The following is a 24575-nucleotide window of genomic DNA, read 5'->3' on the forward strand; positions in this document are numbered from 1 at the left end:
AAGCACTGCTAACTGTTCATCCCTAGCTGTCAACGCCCATGTAACTACGTGTTATCCACTGTCAGCTGCGTTAGCTATTCTAACAACATCTGCACTGCTTCCAGCTCTGGCACACCTTGCATCTCTGACTGCCATTGCAACCGACTTACTCTCCATTACACACAATAACAATAAATCACAACTCCAAAAAATTATCACAAATTAGGCTTTGTGCTGTGTCATGAGCCCTCTAGACGCTCTACATTGCTTTTCAGTATGACCGTAACGACATCATGTATAACGGATTAGGGGCACTGACTCTGTGCATGGTATAGTGTGACGAAGCACGTTACATTGCGTATACTTCACAGACACCAAATACCTCTCTCTCAAATACCCCTAGACCCAGATAAGTCAGTTGGCTCCTCTATCCTAAACAAGGTAACCTCCAAGTTATGGCGACAATTATGCTTCGTTTTCAGTGTATATCTCATCATTAAAAATATAAACAAATGGTTCATTGCTCACCACACTATGTGGACACCGCATGTCGCTGTCCATATGCTGTGCTGAGCGAAGATGCAGTCGCAAAATCTGACGCCAAACTATAGCGCCCCCAGTGCAAGGAGGGGCGGCTGTGAGCCAGTATGTGGCGAGGGTGTTGGAGGCGATGTGGGCCAGAGAAAGGCAGCTGCTAATATAACAAGTTCATTAATAAAGCACCTGCACTGCATGACACACCAGGTGAATGGCCGGCTGACCACTGAATTTTGCTGGATTGGGTATTGCACACCATGTGATGCTGATGTGGATTCTCCACCAAGTGCAGCAGCCTCGTTATATAAGCCAGCAGCTGGGTCCTCGCACCATCTGCGTGTGTACTCGTCAATGATGTATCTGCTACAGTCCCGGGCAGAGCATCTGCTTTGTCACAGTGGTGGATGCCCGCCTGGTGAGACAGCTGTCTGGCGATGGCGTATGATGGCCGGTGTGCACAAGCGACCCACTTCCCCCTGGGCAGGGGTGATTGTGCTCCTGGAGTTGGCTAGGGTGGCCAACTATGGACAGTTGGCCACCTCAGATCGATGACTTCTGCTGGCAGGTCTATGTGGTGTCCTCATCCAGCACAGACCTGTTGTCCTGATACAGTTCCGAGACTAAGAACAATTTCTTTACAAAATTACAGTACTTACAATCGGCAGCGGTGCGCTTGTTATGGATATGCGGCACTACCAATCACATATTCTAAATAAAACCCCTTCACCCCACCTGGCCAGCCTAAGCCTCCCCTCCCCCATCAACCGCTCGACCTACGCACGTACAGATGGCGTACCATACTAGTGGAAGCAGTCACGAAGAAAGAGTTAGCCACGATTAACTCATACCCTATTTTCACGCCCTCCCAATGGGACTACCTAGTTGACGTCATAGAATCGTGGGTGTGGGAAGAGCTCCGGTCGGGTAGGAGAAAGAAGAGGCTTCCCGACGACATACTTGTCAGGGAAGAACTCAGACAAAAATTAGGGAAATAACAGGGCCAAGTTCAGTGATGATCACCATGCAAGACCATCACCAGACGTAGCGGAGACTTGCTGAAACCACCGGCCAGCCATTTAGGCCGTTCGTTTTCTACTTCTCTCACTGTCCCTCTCACTATCCTTTAATCTTTCTTTTATTTTAATATAAAAAATAATAAAAAATCGCAAAAAAGGAAAAAAAGCACAAAGTCAAGCAAGTACCATAAAGCCAAACCACCATGTCAGAAGGAGAAGCGCCTCGCGCGCTAGTACTTCGTTCCCACACGAGGACATCTTCCTCCTTGAAGTGTGCGTGCGCAATGTCGTGCTGTTAGCAAAGGCACTCGCGTCGGTCGTCTGCTGCCATAGCCCATTAACGCCAGATTTCGCTGCACAGTCCTAAGGGATACGTTCGTCGCACGTACCACATTGATTTCTGCTGTTATTTCCCCCCTTGTTGCTCATCTGTTAGCACTCACAAGTGAACGCAAACGCCACTGCTCTCCGTCGGCCACTGTGTTGTCCGTGATGAGAGATGATACCTGAAATTTGGCATTCTCGGCACACTTATGACACTGTGGATCTCGGAATACTGAATTACCTATCGATTTCCCAAATGGAACCGTCTATTCGTCGCTCCAACTACCATTCCGTGTTCAGGGTGTGTTAATTCGCGCCGCGCAACCGTTATCACGTCGGAAACTTTACCACATCGATCAACTGAGTACAAATGACGGCACGGACAATACACTGCCCTCTTAAACCTTTTATACGCGATACTATATGCATCTGTGTGTTTACATGTCGCTATCCCATGACTTTTGGTCACCTCAGTGTACTACAATGACAACGGCATGTACTCACCTGCTGTCAGCACTGCTGCAGTACATCGTTCAGGCTCATGCTAATATGCCCATATATTGTCAGTACGCTACATTTTTAATAAAGTGTGCCTTGTTTCCTCCATCGCTTTTCGACGAAATTAATATGAATTCATTCAACTCCCTCCTCCAGACCATATGCCAGTTTCGGGTACGCTCGAGCCGTATGCTCATATGGTTCCTTATAATGGAGAATTCCTTTCCCGGACTGGTCTACCTAGCTCCTCCACTGAGACAGCTGCTGAAAAATTGTGGTAATGTGACAACCTTAACATCTGTTCTCGTTAATCTGAATCGTAAAGTTCTACTTATCACCCAGAAATTACTATTCTGCATTGGTGAAATCTTGTTAGAGTTATCATTGCACTTTCACTCCATGATGTTGACAATTTCGGTTAATTCTGCGCTTTATTTTTATTGTAAGGAGTGCCAGAAGTGATGATTGACGCTCGTCGTATGATAAAGTTCCTGCACTTGAAGGATAATAGTGCCCGGAAAATACATGATGAAATGTCGGTTGTTTATTATAGTGATTATCCATCTTATGGAGATATGATACTGCGTGAAGAGTTTGACAGAGCACTGAAAGACCTGAGTCGAAACAAGGCCGCGGGAGTAGACAACATTCCATTAGAACTACTGATAGCCTTGGGAGAGCCAGTCCTGACAAAACTCTACCATCTGGTGAGCAAGATGTATGAGACAGGCGAAATAACTTCAGACTTCAAGAAGAATATAATAATTCCAGTCCCAAAGAAAGCAGGTATTGACAGATGTGAAAATTAGCGAACTATCAATTTAATAAGTCACAGCTGCAAAATACTAAAGCGAATTCTTTACAGACAAATGGAAAAACTGGTAGAAGCCGACCTCGGGGAAGATCAGTTTGGATTCCGTAGAAATGTTGGAACACGTGAGGCAATACTGACCCTACAACTTATCTTAGAAGAAGGATTAAGGAAAGGCTAACCTACATTTCTAACATTTGTAGACTTAGAGAGAGCTTTTGACAATGTTGACTGGAATACTCTCTTTCAAATTCTAAAGGTGGCAGGGGTAAAATACACGCAGCGAAAGGCTATTTACAATTTGTACAGAAACCAGATATGAGTCGAGGGGCATGAAAGGGAAACAGCGATTGGGAAGGGAATGAGACAGGGTTGTAGCCTTTCCCCGATGTTATTCAATCTGTATATTGAGCAAGCAGTAAAGGAAATAAAAGAAACATTTCAAGTACGTATTAAAATCCATGGAGAAGAAATAAAAACTTTGAGGTTCGCCGATGACATTGTAATTCTGTCAGAGACAGCAAAGGACTTGGAAGAGCAGTTGAACGGAATGGACAGTGTCTTGAAAGGAGGATATAAGATGAACATCAACAAAAGCAAAACGAGGATAATGGAATGTAGTCGAATTAAGTCGGGTGATGCTAAGGGAATTAGATTAGGAAATGAGACACTTAAATTAGTAAAAGAGTTTTGCTATTTGGGGAGTAAAATAACTGATGATGGTCGAAGTAGGGAGGATATAAAATGTAGACTGGCAATGGCAAGGAAAGCGTTTCTGAAGAAGAGAAATTTGTCACCATCGAGTATAGATTTAAGTGTCAGGAAGTCATTTCTGAAAGTATCTGTATGGAGTGTAGCCATGTATGGAAGTGAAACATGGACGATAAATAGTTTGGACAAGAAGAGAATAGAAGATTTCGAGATGTGGTGCTACAGAAGAATGCTGAAGATTAGATGGGTAGATGATATAACTAATGAGGAGGTATTGAATAGAACTGTGCAGAAGAGGAGTTTGTGACACAACTTGACTAGAAGAAGGGATCGGTTGGTAGGACATGTTCTGAGGCATCAAGGGATCACCAATTTAGTATTGGAGGGCAGCGTGGAGGGTAAAAATCGTAGAGGGAGACCAAGAGATGAATACACTAAGCAGATTCAGAAGGATGTAGGTTGCAGTAGGTATAGGGAGATGAAGAAGCTTACACCAGATAGAGTAGCATGGAGAGCTGCATCAAACCAGTCTCAGGACTGAAGACTACAAAAACAACATCATCCATCTTATGAGACTGTTCTGAGATGGAAAAGAAATTTCACCTGTGCCTGATAGGCGAACCAAATGCAGCTAGAGTGGTTATGCTTTCAGTCTTCTTTGGGACTGTCGTGGAGTCATCCTTACAGATTGCCTTATCAAGGGTCGAGCCATAATTGGCAGATATAACAGCAATCATCTGGTCAGTTGCGCGAGACTCTGATTAACAAACGCCGGGTATGCTTTCCTGAAGCTTTCGTCTTCTGGCTCACAGTGCACTGGCTGGTTCGTCTCAAGCAGGAATTGGGAAAACGATGCTTATTCTTCCGACCTCGCGCCAACTGTTTTTTCTTGCTCCAGAAATGAAGAGTCCGTTGCGTGGTCGTCGATTTGACAACACAGATGACGTCATTAATGAAGTGGAAGAGTGGTTTAAGGCAAAATTTACTTATTTCCACAATCAAGGCATTTGGAAGGTCAAGCGTTGCTGGGAAAAAAGGAGCAGACTGGATGGCGATCTCGTAGAGAACCATTAACAACGACAAAGCAATGCTAACTCTGTATCAGATGTTTTTATGTGTTTTAATTAGAATTTTAAGACTTTCCCTCTTTCAATACTGTCTTTGGCCCTGACACAGGACGTTCAGATATATTTCGTTGGAGAGCAGTCTCGTTGGTATTGATAAGGAAAGAGAATCCGCGAATCTAGCGGAGCTGAGCGGTTAGGCAGCAACAGTCGTAACACACGTGCAGAGATTGCGTGTCTTGGCAACAACACGCAGTTGCCGGCAGAGGCTAGTTGCCAAAGGGGCGAGGGCGGGTGACGGCAGAAGCGGGAAGCGAGACTCGTGGCGGGTCCATTCAGGTGCCAGCAGGGGCGGTGCCCGAGAGATTCCGGCCACCGGCTGACCTTTACCCGAGCTCCGCACTTCGCAGAGCGAAAACTGGCCGTCGGCAGTCGCAACCACGATATCGACCCTCTACGCTACAGGGTGGTCCATTGATAGTGACCGGGCCAAATTTCTCACGAAATAAGAATCGAACGAAAAAACTACAAAGAATGAAACTCGTTTAGCTTGTAGGGGGAAACTAGATGGCGCTATGATTGGCCCGCTAGATGGCGCTGCCATAGGTCGAACGGATATCAACTGCGTTTTTTAAAAATAGGAACCCCCATTTTTATTATATATTCGTGTAGTACGTAAATAAATATGAATGTTTTAGTTGGACCACTTTTTTCGCTTTGTGATAGATGGCGCTGTAATAGTCACAAACGTATAAGTACGTGGTAACACGTAAAATTCCGCCAGTGCGGACGGTATTTGCTTCGTGTTACATTACCCATGTTAAAATGGACCGTCTACCAATTGCGGAAAAGATCGATATCGTGTTGATGTTTAGCTATTGTGATCAAAATGCCCAAAGGGTGTGTGCTACGTACGCTGCTCGGTATCCTGGACGACATCATCCAAGTTTCCGGACTGTTCGCCGGATAGTTACTTTATTTAAGGAAACAGGAAGTGTTCAGCCACATGTGTAACGTCAACCACGACCTGCAACAAATGATGATGCCCAAGTAGGTGTTTAGCTGCTGTCGCAGCTAATCCGCACATCAGTAACAGACAAATTGCGTGAGAATCGGAAATCTCAAAAACATCGGTGTTCAGAATGCTACATCAACATCGATTGCACCCGTACCATATTTCTATGCAGCAGGAATTGCATGGCGACGACTTTGAACGTCGTGTACATTTCTGCCACTGGGAACAAGAGAAATTACGGGACGATGACAGATTTTTTGCACGCGTTCTATTTAGCGACGAAGCGTCATTCACCAACAGCGGTAACGTAAACCGGCATTATATGCACTGTTGGGCAACGGAAAATCCACGATGGCTGCGACAAGTGGAACATCAGCGACCTTAGCGGGTTAATGTATGGTGCGGCATTGTGGGAGGAAGGATAATTGGCCCCCATTTCATCGATGGCAATCTAAATGGTGCAATGTATGCTGATTTCTTTCGTAATGTTCTAGCGATGTTACTACAAGATGTTTCACTGATTGACAGATTGGCGATGTACTTCCAACATGATGGATGTCCAACGCATAGCTCGCGAGTGGTTGAAGCGGTACTCAATAGCACATTTCATGACAGGTGAATTGGTCGTTGAAGCACCATACCATGCCCCGCACGTTCACCGGATCTGACGTCCCCGGATTTCTTTCTGTAGGGAAAGCTGAAGGATATTTGCTATCGTGATCCACCGACAACGCTTGACAACATGCGTCAGCGCATTGTCAGTGCATGTGCGAACATTACGGAAGGCGAAATACTCGCTGTTAGGAGGAATGTCGTTACATATATTGCCAAATGCATTGAGGTTGACGGACATCACTTTGAGCATGTATTGCATTAATGTGGTATTTACAGGCAATCACGCTGTAACAGCATGCGTTCTCAGAAATGATAAGATCACAAAGGTACATGTATCACATTGGAACAACCGAAATAAAATGTTCAAACATACCTGCGTTCTGTATTTTAATTTAAAAAACCTACCTGTTACCAACTGTTCGTCTAAAATTGTGAGCCATAAGTTTGTGACTATTACAGCGCCATTTACCACAAAGCGAAAAAAGTGGTCCAACTTGAAACGTCCCCCTAGAAAAATTATACGTGACTGTGCTTAAACTGATACACAATATTTTTTTAGCGCAACGCAATCTGACTTTCAATAATCCCTACAAAAGAATGGCCCTGACTAACATTAACCTATACCTTTCACGAATCACTTACCTCACAAAAATCTTCGTTACTCGACCTACTGCAATACAGCGAGCGCCACTACTGCCAGCTAAATAAAAGATTCTAACTATTGAAGGCACTAACTACTGATAGGTATAGTTAGCAAATGAAAGATTTTGATAGAGAACAAACAATTTATTTACCTCAATAGTGTTCAAAAGTCATAATATATATAGCAGTTCATGACATCCATTCTTACAAATGTACTGTTTCTGATGGACACACGTCCAGATCATCCGCTCTCAAAAATTTGCCATCTCACTTCCCCACATCCACCACTGCTGGCGGCTCACCTCCAACTGCGCAACGCTACACGCTGTTAACATCCAGCTGCCCAACACTACAATGGCAGACAACAATGCAAACTAGCCACAGACTGCACACAGCACAGCCAGTGATTTTCATACAGAGCGCTACGTGGCGTTACCAATAAGAAAACCTAGACAGCCTACTTACATAGCCCCCGTGCTCCCCACAAAAAATTTTACAAATTGTTTTGGGCACTGGCCAATACATATTTGTTAAAAATTTTTTCACAATTACAATAACAAAGAAATCAAATGCACAGACTTATTGATACAATGTTGGTCAAAAGCTAAAATTTTCTCACAATCCATAAAGACAGTCCTGATCGTTTATCACAGTAAAATAGCAGTGTTTTTCTCAAAGTCTCAGCAGTAAAAGAAAATGCACACGGAAGTAGTGGATTTCCATGCAGTCTTGAAGAAGTAGTGTTGTCCTTCCAACGGAAAGACAGTGTTGACTCTTGACATGCAGACAGGTAATGGGCCACGACAGAGCAAACCCACAGCAAAGTCAGTCGAAGTTTTGAAGAATATTGGTAGGTAGGTCATCACAGAGTAGACCCACTGTAGTCCTGGTAGAGATTACGGTATTGGTGGGCCACCAGAGGTGCAGACCCAGTGCAGTCCTTGTAGAAATAATGGTATTGGTGGGCCATCAAATATGCAGACCCACTGTAGTCCTTGTAGAGATGGCCAGCAGCCATTTGTTGCGACTGTGCAGGTGCACAATCACCATCGAAGAGTCTTGCGGATACTATAGCAAGTCCATAAACCACCACTTGTGCACTCACAAAGTTTTTGGAATTGTCCTTAGAACCAGCAATGCTGTTAATCAGTCCATTGACGAATTATTAACACACGTCCCAACACTAACAGTCCTCTTTTTTTTTCACATATTGTGCATATACTATGACCAACAGAAATACACTCCTGGAAATGGAAAAAAGAACACATTGACACCGGTGTGTCAGACCCACCATACTTGCTCCGGACACTGCGAGAGGGCTGTACAAGCAATGATCACACGCACGGCTAAGCGGACACACCAGGAACCGCGGTGTTGGCCGTCGAATGGCGCTAGCTGCGCAGCATTTGTGCACCGCCGCCGTCAGTGTCAGCCAGTTTGCCGTGGCATACGGAGCTCCATCGCAGTCTTTGTGAACAGTTCACAAAGTACAGACAAAATACAATTTCATAAGTGTGAAGTTATCCAACTATGTAATTACGTAGACATCAGTCACTGACATAGTAAAAAAATGTTTGTTTCTCTGTTAAATAACCAGGTAGCTGTGTAATTCTGTGTTGGAGTAATATGGTACCGATGTGTAAAGTTGTATAAGCAAATACCGTATTAGCTAGGGCTCCTTGTGCTTGCCACACACATGGTACACAAAGTAAGCGTGTACCCCCCTGAGGATTAATGTAATTATACCCTCAGGTGTTACAGATAACAACAATGGAATGAAATGTGTCATGGAAAACTTTCTTTGTAATTCAAAAATCTTGAAAAATCAATGGTTTAAGTACAAAATTAATCACTCAAATGCGTGTCCTGTAGCGCTAAATGTGCATTTTGCTGTAAGATAATTCTGTGGAAGTGCCATAGTTATCGTCCTCTGTAAGCAAAGTTCTGATGAAGTCAATGTACTTACCTCATCATAAACGAAAGTGAAATGCTTTGCGTATAGATATCGTAGTTATTACGTACCTCACTGTGATAAAGAAAGTACTATTATGTAACGTATTGTTGTGCTACGAAAAAGGCTGTCTCATTGTAGCTATACCACAAAAGTTACTACCAAAACATGTTTTACTTTCCAGAATAATACAGAAAAACTGTGCAGATATAAAACGGATACACCGCAAAAGCAACAATGTAAATTGTGTCACACATTAGTAGCGTCGTGATATAATCGTGTAGCTGTCAAAGAAACCAAATTCTAAGTCATCTTTAATCTCACAGAATGTACTTTAAATCCAGAATGTATTCTCAAGTAAACCAAAATGTTGCATTAAAATCTCGTTAGCAGTATTGGTACATGTTCTAAGTATGTGAGCCTCATAGTCGTTACGTAATCGTACAATTAACAAACAAGAATGTGCAAATAACAACACTGTGTTGTCTGTTCACTATAACAATGCATTCGTAATTTCTGTTTAAATAAGTTCTCTTGGTTCTTGACTGGATATTTAACTTCAAACATTGTTGCATGATAACAGTTTCTTAAGTCTGACAAAGCATACTAGAAATGTAAAGTGAAAACTTTTATGGCAAAGACACAGCTAAAAAGCAGATTATCTATCAATAAACGGTTTTACATGTGAAATGTGGTGTAAACCTTTACTCTTCCTAGTATGCAGAGTTTCAACTACAATGCAATTATCATGCGGTATATGTCAGTAAAGAATGCCAAAATTTTTCTCAAGGTTAGCGTCTGTGTTATTTTTCTCTGAGCGAGCACCTGCGGTGCCAGTCGTTGTCTATCTCTTTGCTGGCGTGCGTCGTTATTGGGATTAGGAGACCTAACTTCTACAAATTCACCCTGTCGAGAAGGCCCTGCCCTGTTTGAATCTCGCTAGTTCTGATGAAATTCAGGTCTGTCGTTATGATTATATCGTCTGTCGTCATGTCGGTAATTTCTGTAATTAAGTTCTTGTTGGTCACGTGGTGGAGAACTTCTCCCTGAGTCGTAACTGCGCGGAGGACCGTTGTGTCTGAAGTTATTCTGTCTCCCTTGATAATAATTGTTTTGGTTCCCATATTGTCTGCTTCTCTGATTGTCTCTGTGATAGTCATTACCACAGATATGTAATCTTTCCCTGTAATTATTACTACTCTGCCAACGGTTGTCATACAGGTGGTGTCTGTTTTGGTCACGATTTGTGTTGTGAGAGTAGCCTTGTCGTGTCCAGTTATTATTTCTTTCATCGCGGAATTGCGACGGATGTGACCTGTAATTGTTGTGTTCCTGTTTTGGCGTTCTGCGATTGTCACTGTCAGTGCGGATGAGTTCTGAGGGGATGTATGGGTTTGACAGGTACTGATTCTTGTGCAACATGTCTTCAAAATATTTCACAAGACTGGAAAATTCAGATTGTTCGCAATGTTTCATCATTATGATGCTATGTTTTACTCGGTCTTGTGTGTCTTGAGACCAACATGCTGAGAGGAGGCATGGTAAAATTCTCCTTCACTGTGGCAATCGTGAATGACCGATCGCATTCTTACAGCTGGTTCATTCTCTAAGTAGCCACACATAAATTCTAATCTGTGCTCTAATGACCAGTTGGGAGGAAACAATGAGAGAATTGATGGAGCCACGCTTGTGGATGAATGTCATTGCCAGAATTCTTAAATGTTTTCGATTTACATGTAGTAATGAATAGCTTATAGTCAAAATCATCATGTCGGTGAGTCGCATGTCGGTCATTGTTACGTCGTTTCGGCGGTTCCATCTCAAAATTCGGTGTACCTTGCCTATTTCTTTCATAATTTCCGAAGTGCTCTGTGTTATTATTTTGTGGCTGTTCCGTATTTCTGTTCCTCTTCCCGTATTGGAGCGCGAGTATTCTCTGAAATACGTAATTCTTGTATTACCTGTGTCAGCTGATCTTGTACTTCCCGGATTTCTCTTTGGTGTTGCGTATTAATTTGATTCTGATTTTGTTTGAATTTCCTAATTTGTTCGCACTGTTCTGTGTCATTAAAGACTACGGTTTTGTGTCATTCAGATTATCGTCAACCTTCGTAGATAAATTATTTAGCTGATCCGAAAGTTCAACTACTTTCTCTGATAATGAACTAATTTCCTCCATGTGTCTTTCTGAACCAATTTCCAGAGTATCTACTGTGTCCTTTAAGTTTTCCTGAGTTTTTGCAAGTTGCGTAACCGAATCAGTAGATGCAACTGAGTCAATTTTAGCTTGCAATGTCTCATGATTTTCATGAACAATGGTTTGCAGTTCTTTTATGGTTGCTTCGTGATTCGGTAATGCATTTTCATGCCGCGAAAAAATAGGTTGAAAATGCTCACAAATTTGTGTTTTTACGTCATTACAGACTTTTTGACATTTCGATTCAATGTTATGTAACTCAGTAGTTAAATCTTCACGTGTTTGTTCGAGTGTGGTGTCTAACTTTTGAAGATTTTGTTCCATTATGTCTAACTTTTGAAGCTTTTGCTGTGTTTGTCTCTGATTTTGTTCCATTTCTTGCATTAATTGCTATAATAATGTATTAGTTCTGGAATCTGTTTCTCTATGCTTTTTGGCAATGCATTTTCACCGGCAACATTCACATTTTGACAAGCAGAAAATGTGTCTTGACTCATTTGAGAAAACGGTGAGGACCCAATACCTGAGTCTACAGTATTCGCGATATTGTGTTCTGTCATTTCGGATTCCTGAGACGAGCTGTTGCCGACCGATCGATCGATAATGCTTCCCTGTTCACTACTTGTTTCACTGTCTACACCATTATTTGCCGCCCGCTCCATTTCCCTATGCATTATTACCAAATTACTACTTTGAATGTCTGTTAATTCATTACACAGTGGTGCCGATAAGCTACGCTCGTCGTCACTATTATTTCTCAGTTTACTTTGGAGCCTAGTGTTACGTTTTTCACACGCCATTATTGTCACAATATTTCACACGATAACACAGAAAAGCACAATTTAAAGAGCAAAAATAAGAGAACACATTAACATAGCACTGAAAATAATATCTAGTTAATTGCAAGCGCAGCGGCGAAATACTTGGTGCAAATCTACATGCATGCCACAACTGTTTTACTGTACAACAATGAAAGACTGCAACTACAAAGGAGATTCTCTTTACGTTAACGCGCTAGCAATAAACAAAATCTACACTAATTACACAAACTACAAGAAAAAAATCAGATGGTTCCAGTGAGGTATCCTTGGCTAAGGGTCGACATATGAAACGTCCCCTTAGAAAAATTATACGTGACTGTGCTTAAACTGATACACAATATTTTTTTAGCGCAACGCAATCTGACTTTCAATAATCTTTACAAAAGAATGGCCCTGACTAACATTAACCTTTCACGAATCACTTACCTCACAAAAATCTTCGTTACTCGAACTACTGCAATACAGCGAGCGCCACTACTGCCAGCTAAATAAAAGATTCTAACTATTGAAGGCACTAACTACTGATAGGCATAGTTAGCAAATGAAAGATTTTGATAGAGAACAAACAATGTATTTACCTTAATAGTGTTCAAAAGTCATAATATATATAGCAGTTCATGACATCCATTCTTACAAATGTACTGTTTCTGATAGACACACGTCCAGATCATCCGCTCTCAAAAATCCGCCATCTCCTTTCCCCACATCCACCACTGCTGGCGGCTCACCTTCAACTGCGCAACGCTACACGATGTTTACATCCAGCTGCCCAACACTACAATGGCAGACAACAATGCGAACTAGCCACAGATTGCACACTGCACAGCCAGTTATTTTCATACAGAGCACTACGTGGCGTTACCAATAAGAAAACCTAAACAGCCTACTTACAAACTAAAACATTCATATTTCTTTAAGTATTACAAGAATATGTAATAAAAAATGGGGGTTCCTATTTAAAAAAAAAAAACGCAGTTGATATCCGTTTGACCTATGGCAGCGCCATGTAGCTGGCAAACCATAGCGCCATCTGGTTTCCCCCTTCAAGCTAGACGAGTTTCGTTCTTTGTAATTTTTTCGTTTGACGCTTATTTCGTGAGATATTTGGCCCGGTCACGGGACCACCGTGTATAGTGTGTGCAGTTAAGAAAGCTCTTGCTTGGTGTGTTCTGCGCAGAGAGGAATGCAGAGTACTCCGCCGCGTCGCCTGTCTGCTCTCTGTCTCCGTCCCACAGCCGACTCAACGAAGGAAAATTAAGGGGGGAAAAACGCGCAGTTACAAATGTTTGTACATTGGAAGAAGACAGTGTCATGAGCAGCATACTAAAAATCCTGACCGTGGGGTGTAAGCTTTGGGGTAGAGTGGGAGGGGGGTTTGACTTGTGAAGGTCACCTTTTATGTCATTATTGAATAACTCGAAAATATTGACGAGTGCAAAATTTAACTACATTAAATTTCCTACAAAAAAATTCATGTTCATTTTTTCTCAAGGTTAACAATTTTCGCATTGCAGGGAATGTAAAAATCACTTATTATTAAAAATAGTGTTTTGATGGCACAAAATTAATGTTTACTGTTCAATGAAGTGGGTCAAGTACAAATGTTAAATGCGTGTACCAAGTCTCACCGCAGAAGAGCCGTATTAAGGGAGCTATTGTGTTCTGTAGGTATAACAGAGTGGAGGGGATGCAGTATAGTAGTCTGAGGGAAAGTAGGTCGCCGGGTCGTGGCCATGCATTTCCCTCCGTCATAGGTCTGCAAACTGAGAGGGAGCAGGTGTTTCTCCCATCAACGTCGTAAGTAGCAATTACAGTGTGTTTCACGAAGTTATACCGACTCTCCATAGTGCGCCCTATGAATCACTGCCGACGCAGTGCGCAAACGTGCCAGGGGATGTTTATTTTCCGCGAAGGGCGTTAACACTACGTGGAATACAGATATAAGCTACTAATAATACTGACACAAGAATCGCACACGGACGTAATCCACGTGAATCTCTTCACACTGCTCTGCGCTGCTAGAGAGGACGTTCATTCTCATTCATCCTGTACGGCTGCTGCAGCGTTCCTGCGGGAAAGGCAGCTCCTCCCAGCACGAGAGCTGCTCGCTTTTCTGCTTACAGACAGACTATACCTCCTCAGCTTTTCCTGTCCAGTTATTTTATGTGAGTATAACTTCATTTAGCTCGTGTTTACATACAGCAGTTATTTTCAGTCTGTTAAGTGAGTGCTTATTAGCAGTTGTATATTGGAGCTGTTACATAAAATGTTGAAGGTCTGGAGATGTCGGCTGTCTACCACACTGAAGTGTCTATCCGAGTGTAACAAGCTAAGAATTCGACAGTGTCTAGAATACTTTTCACAGCATGAGGGGTATCAAATGTATCACGCCAGCCTCAGCTCTCCCAACACGTTAAGAGGTTCAGAGGCTTAAACTGCACCCCTCTGCAACAGACGTAGATCACTTAGGTGTTATGAAACTTCACATATCTCAACGTAAGTCAAGCAATGCATTGTAACAGATTGCTGTTCTATACTTGAACACTATCAGTACTATTTCATCAGATTCACATCCAGCTTGCAAAATATACTGTTCATGAGAGACTCCACAACCTGTAGTTGTTTCTGTGTGGGGCGGGAGGGGGGTGGGGGGTGGGAAGGGTGTAGACAGAGTGGGGAGTAAAGGACCACAATCCGGCGACCTATCTTCCCTTCTACTTCTACACTCCAACCACCACTCCTTCCATCCTATTACACACCGAGAACACAATTTATCCCTTAATACAGCTCTATCCCTTAATACGGCTCTATTGCGTTTAGAAGTGGTACGCACATCTAATATTGGCTCTTAATCCCCTTCATTCAACAATAAACATTAATTTTAAACCATTAAAACACCATTTAATAGTATGCGATTCTTGTAACCCCTGCAAAGAGTTAACTATTACCCCCAGAGAAAAATGAATACGGCATTTTTGTAGTAAATTTAATGTAGTTTAGTTTTGTACTGGGAAACATTTGCACTAGAGGCTGCGGTATTTGAGTTATCCGAGAAAAACATAAAAGGTAACCTTCAAATGCCCCGCACCGCAACGCTCAAACCCCAGCGGTCAGGATTCTTAGTGCGTTGTTCATGACACTCCCGCCCACCCCTCTTACCACAGTACAAAAATTCTACCACCGAATGGAGATTTTCAACTACACGATTCTTCCCTTTTCGACTCTATTTTTTGGTCTTCGTTGACTGGACCACCTCCGCCACACACCGTTGGGTGGCTTGCGGAGTATAAATGTAGATGTAGATGTACCTCACGCTGCAGCCATTGCGTACCCTGGTAACTGCTTCTGACTCTCTCCAGAAAAAATTAAGTGCTCAAAAAACTTTCGCTATCGCCTTTTAACGTAATAGCTATCGCGTTTGCCTTATGCCACAATGCAGTGGCTAAGTGCCCTCATCATAGCTAAAGTAACATGAAAATCAGCGCTAAAAGTTCTGCGCTCACAGACAGACACGGCAGGAAGATGCTGTTGGCCGGAGCGTTATGTGGTACGTTGCTTCTAGTCACTACCATCTGGCTTCTTGTGTTCACACCACTTTTATGGTAGTTCTCAACTTTAGCGTTATCGTCCCTGGAGGGCGGTTTCACTTGTCGCGCGGGCATTAGCGTGAAAAGGCACAGGCAACGGAACGGGCTCGGTATACTTGATTTGATTTGTTCGTTGATTGTTGTTTTAGCAAGCAAACCCAATAAATAACTTGTCATCGGTAGAAAACATTGTACTAATACCGAGTTACGTCATCTTTAGTTCTAATAATGCCCTCTATTCGGCGACGAAGAGAGTCGACAAGTTTCTTCGGGTACGTCACATCCAGCTGCAGCCATACTCGTTTAAGATCTGGTCCCGTGGAGGTACCAGATTTCTGGATTATTGATTGCTACGTTTCGTCCACTGTTCCAAATAGCCCCAGACCTTTTCTACAGGTTCAAGATTTGGTGCTGTAGTGCATTAGTCAAGACACGATGGGATGCTTGAGCTTACCTCAAAGAAGATATGTTAGGGTGCTAGCTGTTGCCATCTAGCGAGATGAGAGATTCTACACCACAGTGATCAAGAATTCGGCAAGAAAGGGACAAATTTGGACACTGAGAATTTTTAAATTAGCTTCCTAGTTCATGTTTACGGAACCTGAATGAATGCACCCAAGTGATGGTACAAAAAATACCTTCAAAACATCACCAACACACCTCGAAACCCAATTACACGAAATGTGAGTTAAACGCCTCACTGTGTCATCAGTGACGACGACACATCGAATCATTTGAAATGAGGCATAGTAGAGGCACGTTTGAACGTTGGACCACACTATCGAGACCTGTTGGACCACACTACAACCCTTAGTCAACTACTGTGCAGTTTCTGTGTTGTTTGGCCCAAGGAAAACGTGCAGCTTTATGTACCACTGTGAATAACGCCTTTCGCAAGGCACCTGTTTCCAAATAACCCCTCAATATTTGCTCTGAAACTACATGGTAAAATCACATTAATGTGTTCACCTGTCATAAACCTGAATAAAATCCTTTTGCAGCGCGGTCGTGCTGGAAGAGTGTCAGTGAGGTTTTTGAAGTTACCTACGGGGAAGTACAGCCTTACCGACTCCAGTACCTTGGCCAGCTATACTAGATTTCTCGGTTGAGCATCCGTGGCTCGAACAGCCCGACTGAGTTGGTTCCACAGATTTTCTATTGGGTCTAAATACAGGGAGTTTGGTGGCCAGGAGAGTATGGGAAGCTTATCCTGGTGCTCTTCGAACCACGCACATACATTGGGAGCTGTGTGCCACGTTGCGTAGTACTGATGGTAGAAGCCTTCATGCTGAGCAAAAACTATCTACATATGGGGGTGGATACGGTCCCCCAATGATAGATGTATACTTGTGCTGATCCGTTGCGCCTTCCACAAAGACGAGATCACCCATGCAATTCCACGAAAACATTCCCAAAACTACACTACTGGCCATTAAAATTGCTACACCACGAAGAAATGCAGATGATAAACCGGTATTCATTGGACAAATATATTATACTAGAAATGACATGCGATTACATTTTCGCGCAATTTGGGTGCATAGATCCTGAGAAATCAGTACCCAGAACAACCACCTCTGACCGTAATAACGGCCTTCATACGCCTGGGCATTGAGTCAAACAGAGCTTGGATGGCGGGTACAGGTACAGCTGCCCATGCAGCTTCAGCACGATACCACAGTTCATCAAGAGTAGTGACCGGCGTATTGTGACGAGCCAGTTGCTCGGCCACCATTGACCAGACGTTTTCAATTGGTAAGAGATCTGGAGAATGTGCTGGCCAGGGCAGCATTCGAACATTTTCTGTATCCAGAAAGTCCCGTACAGCACCTGCAACATGCGGTCGTGAATTATCATGCAGAAATGTAGGGCTTCGCAGGGATCGAATGAAGGGTAGAGCCACGGGTCGTAACACATCTGAAATGTAACGTCCACTGTTCAAAGTGCCGTCAATGCGAAGAAGAGGTGACCGAAACGTGTAACCAAAGGCACCCCATACCATCACGCCGGGTGATACGCTCGTATGACGATGACGAATACACGCTTTCCAATGTGCTTTCAGCTTTCACCGCGATCTCGGCAAACACGGATGCGACCATCACGATGCTGTAAACAGAACCTGGATTCATCCGAAAAAATGACGTTTTGCCATTCGTGCAGCCAGGTTCGTCGTTGAGTACACCATGGCAGGCGTTCCTGTCTGTGATGTAGTGTCAAGGGTAACCGCAGCCATGGTCTCCGAGCTGATAGTCCATGCTGCTGCAGACGTCGTCGAACTGTTCGTGCAGATGGTTGTTGTCTTGCAAACGTCCCCGTCTGTTGACTCAGGAATCGAGACGTGGCTGCACGATCCGTTACAGCCATGCGTATAAGATGCCTATCATCTCGACTGTTAGTGATACTAGGCCACTGGGATCCAGCACGGCGTCCCGTATTACCCTCCTGAACCCACCGATTCCATATTCTGCTAACAGTCATTGGATCTCGACCAACACGAGCAGCAATGTCGCGATACGATAAAACGCAATCGCGATAGGCTACAATCCGACCTTTATCAAAGTCGGAAACGTGATGGTACGCATCTCTCCTCCTTACACGAGGCATCACAACAACGTTTCACCAGGCAACGTCGGTCAACTGTTGTTTGTGTATGAGAAATCGGTTGGAAACGTTCCTCATGTCAGCTCGTTGTAGGTGTCGCCACCGGTGCCAACCTTGTGTGAATGCTCTGAAAAGCGAATCATTTGCATATCACAGCATCTTTTTCCTGTCGGTTAAATTTCGGGTCTGAAGCGCGTCATCTTCGTGGTGTAGCAATTTTAATGGCCAGTTGTGTATAACACTCGTTCCTCTGGTCTGCATCCTTCTGACTATTGCTGCGGTTCCGTACACTCCAACGGCCACCTCTCCGATGGAGCATAAAACGTGATTCATCTGAAAAGGTCACGTGTCGCCACTCAGTGGATGTCCAGTTCCAGCCATTGTCACCGATGAACAGCAGTCAGTATAGGCACATGAACCAGGCACCTGCTGCGGAGGTTCATATGTAGCGACGTTCGCTGAGGTGATACTACAGCTCCTTGGTTGATTTAAGCCGTCAGTTGCTCAACAGTTGTACTTCTACTCAGCCGTACACACAGCTGTCCCAATCGAGGTTTGCCGGCCGCGGTGGTCATGCGGTTCTGGGCGCTGCAGTCTGGAGCCGCGGGACTGCTACGGTCGCAGGTTCGAATCCTGCCTCGGGCATGGATGTGTGTGATGTCCTTAGGTTAGTTAGGTTTAAGTAGTTCTAAGTTCTAGGGGACTGATGACCCAAGATGTTAATTCCCATAGTGCTCAGAGCCATCTGAACCAATCGAGGTATATCAACAACACCTGTCGGCAGTTGAGGGTTTCAATTAATTATCATTTATTCGAGAGAAGCTGCACGGTCATCAATGGTATCTGTTCTTTCGATAACAGTTACTATCTTCATATGTAGTTAAAGGTTACCCGGCCATTGAACTTCGTCTGTGCGAATGCGCACAGGTTGCCCGAACTCTTACGGCAATCGTCACCTTGGTTGGTGCGAGTAATGAGTGGATGGGCAAATATCTATTAGGAGCATTACGTATGTAGATTGTGGACAGTTGGGAATGTGCGTCTCACGGGAAGCGTGCACGGGATAAGTCCCTGCAGTCCCGCTGTTCATCTGTCGTCGGTGGCTCAGATGCCGGCGCGGTAGCTCAGCGTGTTCGGGCAGAGGGCTGCGTGCTCTCTGTAATAAAAAAGAATCAACGATCAACTTCAACGGATGTCTTGTGACGTCTGCCCAGGCCAAACGCAACGAGCTATATCGAACAAAATGAAAGAAAGAAAAAAAAAAAGATAGATTGAGCGCCTCGTATGTAAGCAGGAGATCCCGGGGTCGAGTCCCGGTCGGAGCACACATTTTCAGTTGTCCAAATAGAGGTATATCAACAACACCTGTCGGCAGCAGAGGGTTTCAATTAATTACCGTTTATATAGTGCAGTAACGTCGCAACCGAATAGAAAAGGCACTTAAGTTTGTTTTTGATCGAAACACTCCATAAACAAATACCACTATATTGATACCATAGAATAGTTTCTGATGATCACGTTTGAGCCTGCCGGAATGGTCGAGCGGTTCTAGGCGCTACAGTCTGGAACCGCGCGATCGCTACGGTCGCAGGTTCGAATCCTGCCTTGAGCATGGATGTGTGTGATGTCCTTAGGTTAGTTAGGTTTAAGTAGTTCTAAGTTCTAGGGGACTGATAACCTCAGAAGTTAAGTCCCATAGTGCTCAGAGCCATTTGAATCATAACGTCTGAGGACAGCGGGAATTCACATACCCATAAAGTGTAGCATTGTCTATGTTAACCGAGAAACTGAGAGTTCTGCGGTAGAACCACAATATCTGATGGCGACATTATGTTACATTTAAACATAATCCTGAAAACATTAGTAAATTAACTGTTAAACAAACTAGCCCCGCCTCCGATCAAACAGAATAAGTTATTTGATCTAACGTTCGAAATATTCGCGTTACAGATCCCCTTACGAAAAAATAACCAGTAAAGCTTCTGAAAACTGATCCTATGCTCAGAGGTTTTATAGTATTAAATGGCATGTGACAACTGGAAATAGATTTATGCCTAATAAAACATATATCATTACACACAATTGTATATGGACACTGTGTAATCGTTATACATGGTGATCAGTTACAGTCTGAAAGGACAGGTTCTTCTGAGAAATAATAGTTCAGAAAACGATTCGGTACGCTGCCTGTCAGATACAATGAGTGTCAGTTGTCCGAGCGCAGATGACAGCGCACGTCATTGCTCAGCCTTTGTCTCGGGTTCGATCCTTACTACCGCCACATGTCCAATTTTTGTATCACTCTCTCACTCGGTTTTAGGAGACCAAACGAAGAACACGTTTGGCGAGACCGTCTCTGCGGGCCGCTTGTATTTGGCTTGTATTGGCTAAATTCAGTACTAATTAACTTGGAAACGATATTTTCCGGTAACAATATTGCGGGAGTTCGGTTCTCGACGTTTCTTTATGTTTCTTGTGGTACTGAATACGAATTTCGTGTCTGGTGCCTTCTAGGAGGTCGGCTTCACAAAGAGAAATGCAAAAAAACCTCAGAAATTTCGCACTTTTTCAGTTTTTCACTTATATCTCCAAAACTAGCCGTTTACCGAAAATGACCACTCAAAATATAATTAAAGTACACAAAATTTCCTATAAAATTCACCACTAATATCTGACTATCTGACGAGCCGTAACGGAGCTAGACAGCGCTGAAAAGTAGCGATCTTTTTACCCTTTTGCGAAGACGTCAAAACACGCATTCCCATCCACAACACAGCTCGAAAAGTGGACGTGTTACCAACAAAACCTCTACACCATGTGAAATTACGTTAGACTTCCTACAAGGAACGTCTGCAACATTCAGTTTTCTCAAAAAGGAGTTGAGGCAAAGCGAAAATTACGAAAACATCTTATGTACCCTGCAATCCAACGACCACTCTCCCCTGTCCATCTGTCACCCACGCTATACCTTCGGTGTATTACGCTTAAAAGAGATCGTTTTGATTGAACTGATTGAAAAGCATGTTTGGTGAAAGCATTAACAAATTCTATTTACAACATATTAGGTGCGTAACATGACACTGCCTAAAACGTGAATATTAAATCTGTATAGATTAGATTAGATTAGATTAACTTTCATTCCAATTGATCCGTAGTGAGGAGGTCCTCCAGGATGTGGAACATGTCAGAAAAACTACAATACATGACAAATATTTACAACTAAAACAAATAAGCTAATGTACCATTCCACAGGTCCCAAGTGGAATGATCGTCATTTTTTAATGAACACTAAGAGTCATTTTAGAAATACTAATGCACTGAATTTAAAATAAAAAATCTTTTTTATTTATTTATAAGGTAATAAACATGTAATACAACTACTGTAATACTTATTTACAATGAACACATTACTGCACTGAAATGGTGCAGAAGTTAGATTATACTTACACACTTACACACACACACACACACAAATTTTCCGTGAACACATTACTGCACTGAAATTGTGCAGAAGTTATGTTGTACTTATATACAAATCAGTTGATTTTACTACGAAATTCATCAATGGAGTAGAAGGAGTTGGCCACCAATAAATCCTTTAGGCTTCTCTTAAACTGAATTTCATTGGTTGTTAAGCTTTTTATGGCTGCTGGCAAGTTATTGAAAATGTGTGTTCCTGAATAATGCACACCTTTTTGTACAAGACTAAGTGACTTTAAATCCTTGTGAAGATTATTCTTATTTCTAGTATTGATTCCATGAATTGAGCTGTTGGTTTGAAAAAGTGATATATTTTTAATGACAAATTTCATTAAGGAATAAATATATTGGGAAGCTGTAGTTAGTATCCCTAGTTCCCTAAACAGGCTTCTGCAGGATGTTCTTGAGTTCACACCACATATAATTCTTACTGCATGTTTTTGTGCCCGGAAAACTTTAGCTTGGCTTGATGAATTACCCCAAAAAATAATGCCATATGACATTATGGAATGAAAGTAAGCATAGTATGCCAGCTTTTTCATTTTTATATCCCCTATGTCTGACAAAATTCGCATTGCAAACAGAGATTTGTTAAGACGCTTCAGCAGTTCTGTGGTGTGCTCCTCCCAGTTGAATTTATTATCAAGCTGTAATCCCAAGAATTTAACACTGTCCACTTCTTCTATCTTCTTGTCATCGTATGTTAGACATATGCTCTTGGGACACCCCTTACAAGTTCTGAACTGCATGTAGTGTGTTTTTTCAAAGTTTAGTGACAAAGAATTGGCTAGGAACCAGTGATTAATGTCCACAAATATTTTATTCGCTGATCTTTCTAAGACTACACTTGATTTGCTATTTATTGCAATGTTTGTATCATCAGCGAACAAAACAAACTTTGCATCTGGTAATGTTACTGATGAAAGGTCATTGATATACACAAGAAAAAGTAAGGGCCCCAAAATGGAACCTTGTTGGACCCCACATGTAATTAGTTCCCAGTTGGATGATGCCTGATAGCTTGATACATGTCTCTTTCCTAATAACACCCTTTGTTTCCTGCCAGAGATATAAGATTTGAACCATTTTGCAGCATTTCCTGTTACACTACGATATTCTAGTTTACTTAAAAGGATATTGTGATTTACACAGTCAAATGCCTTTGACAGATCACAAAATATACCAGTTGCCTGCAATTTTTTGTCTAATGAATTAAGTACATTTTCACTGTAAGTGTAGATAGCCTTCTCAATATCAGAACCTTTTAGAAATCCAAACTGTGACTTTGACAGTATGTTATTTGAGATAAGATGGTTATAAAGACGACTGTACATCACTTTTTCGAAAATTTTTGAGAATGCTGGCAACAGTGAAATTGGATGGAAATTTGATGCTATTTCTTTATCTCCCTTCTTAAACAGTGGCTTAACTTCAGCATATTTCAGCCATTCAGGAAATATTCCACTGATAAACGACTGGTTACACAGATAGCTTAATATGTTACTTAGCTCAGAATCACATTCTTTAATTAACTTTGTTGATATTTCATCATACCCACTAGATGTTTTTGATTTTAAAGATTTTATGATGGACATTATTTCTGTTGGGGTAGTGAGGGTCAAATTCATATTATGGAAGTTACTTGAAATGTCTGGTCTAAGGTAATCCATAGCAGCATCTACCGAACCTGACAACCCCATCTTTTCAGTAACGGTTATAAAATGTTTGTTAAAAAGTTCTGCAACACTATACACATATGTCACCAATGTATCATTTACTCTTAATGTTATTTGTCCCTCTTCATGTCTGGTTCTACCGGTCTCCTCCTTCACTATATCCCATATTGTCTTTATTTTGTTATCTGATATGACTATCTTTTCCTTGTAATATATTTGCTTTGACATCCGTATTACAGTCTTTAATATTTTGCAGTATTTCTTATAATGTGCTATAGCATCAACATTGGAAATGTTTCGGATTGACAGATACAGTTTTCTTTTTGTTTTACAAGATACCCCTATTTCTCGAGTAATCCATGGCTTCTTTGTAGACTTTGCTCTAACCTTGGTAAGTTTTGGGGGAAAGCAGTGTTCGAATAAGGTAAGCACTTTATTAGCAAAAATGTTATATTTTTCATTCATGCCATGAGCACTGTAAACATCAGTCCAGTGAATGTCTCTGAGGAGTGTCCTAAAATAATCAATTTTTGGCTTACTGATTACCCTCTTGAGCTCAGATTTAACAGATTTTATATCCTGTTCAGTATTAACATTTAACAGAAGGAACTGCATGTCATGGTCTGATAGTCCATTGACTATTGGTTTTGTAATATAATTTTGTTCATTTGACTTTGCTATAAAGATATTATCAATGGCTGTTTGTGAGCAAGTGGCTATCCTAGTGGGGAACTTTACTGTGGGAATTAAGTTGAATGATAGTGTTACTAACTCAAATAAGTTCTTATTGGGAGAGTCTTTAAGGAAATCTACATTGAAATCACCAGCAACCACTATTTCTTTGTTTTTGGTTGTTAAATGGGCCAGTACAGCTTCAAGGTGGTTTACAAACAGATTAAAGTTACCTGCAGGTGCTCGATATACACTTAATATTATGAAAGATTTTTTGTGAAAATCTAATTCTGTTGCACATGCTTCCATATGCTGTTCTAGGCAAAATTTATGAATGTCTATGTTCTTAAATTTATGACAGTTCCTGATGAATGTGGC

Source organism: Schistocerca cancellata, chromosome 3 (assembly GCF_023864275.1).
Source record: "Schistocerca cancellata isolate TAMUIC-IGC-003103 chromosome 3, iqSchCanc2.1, whole genome shotgun sequence".
Lineage (NCBI taxonomy): Eukaryota > Metazoa > Arthropoda > Insecta > Orthoptera > Acrididae > Schistocerca > Schistocerca cancellata.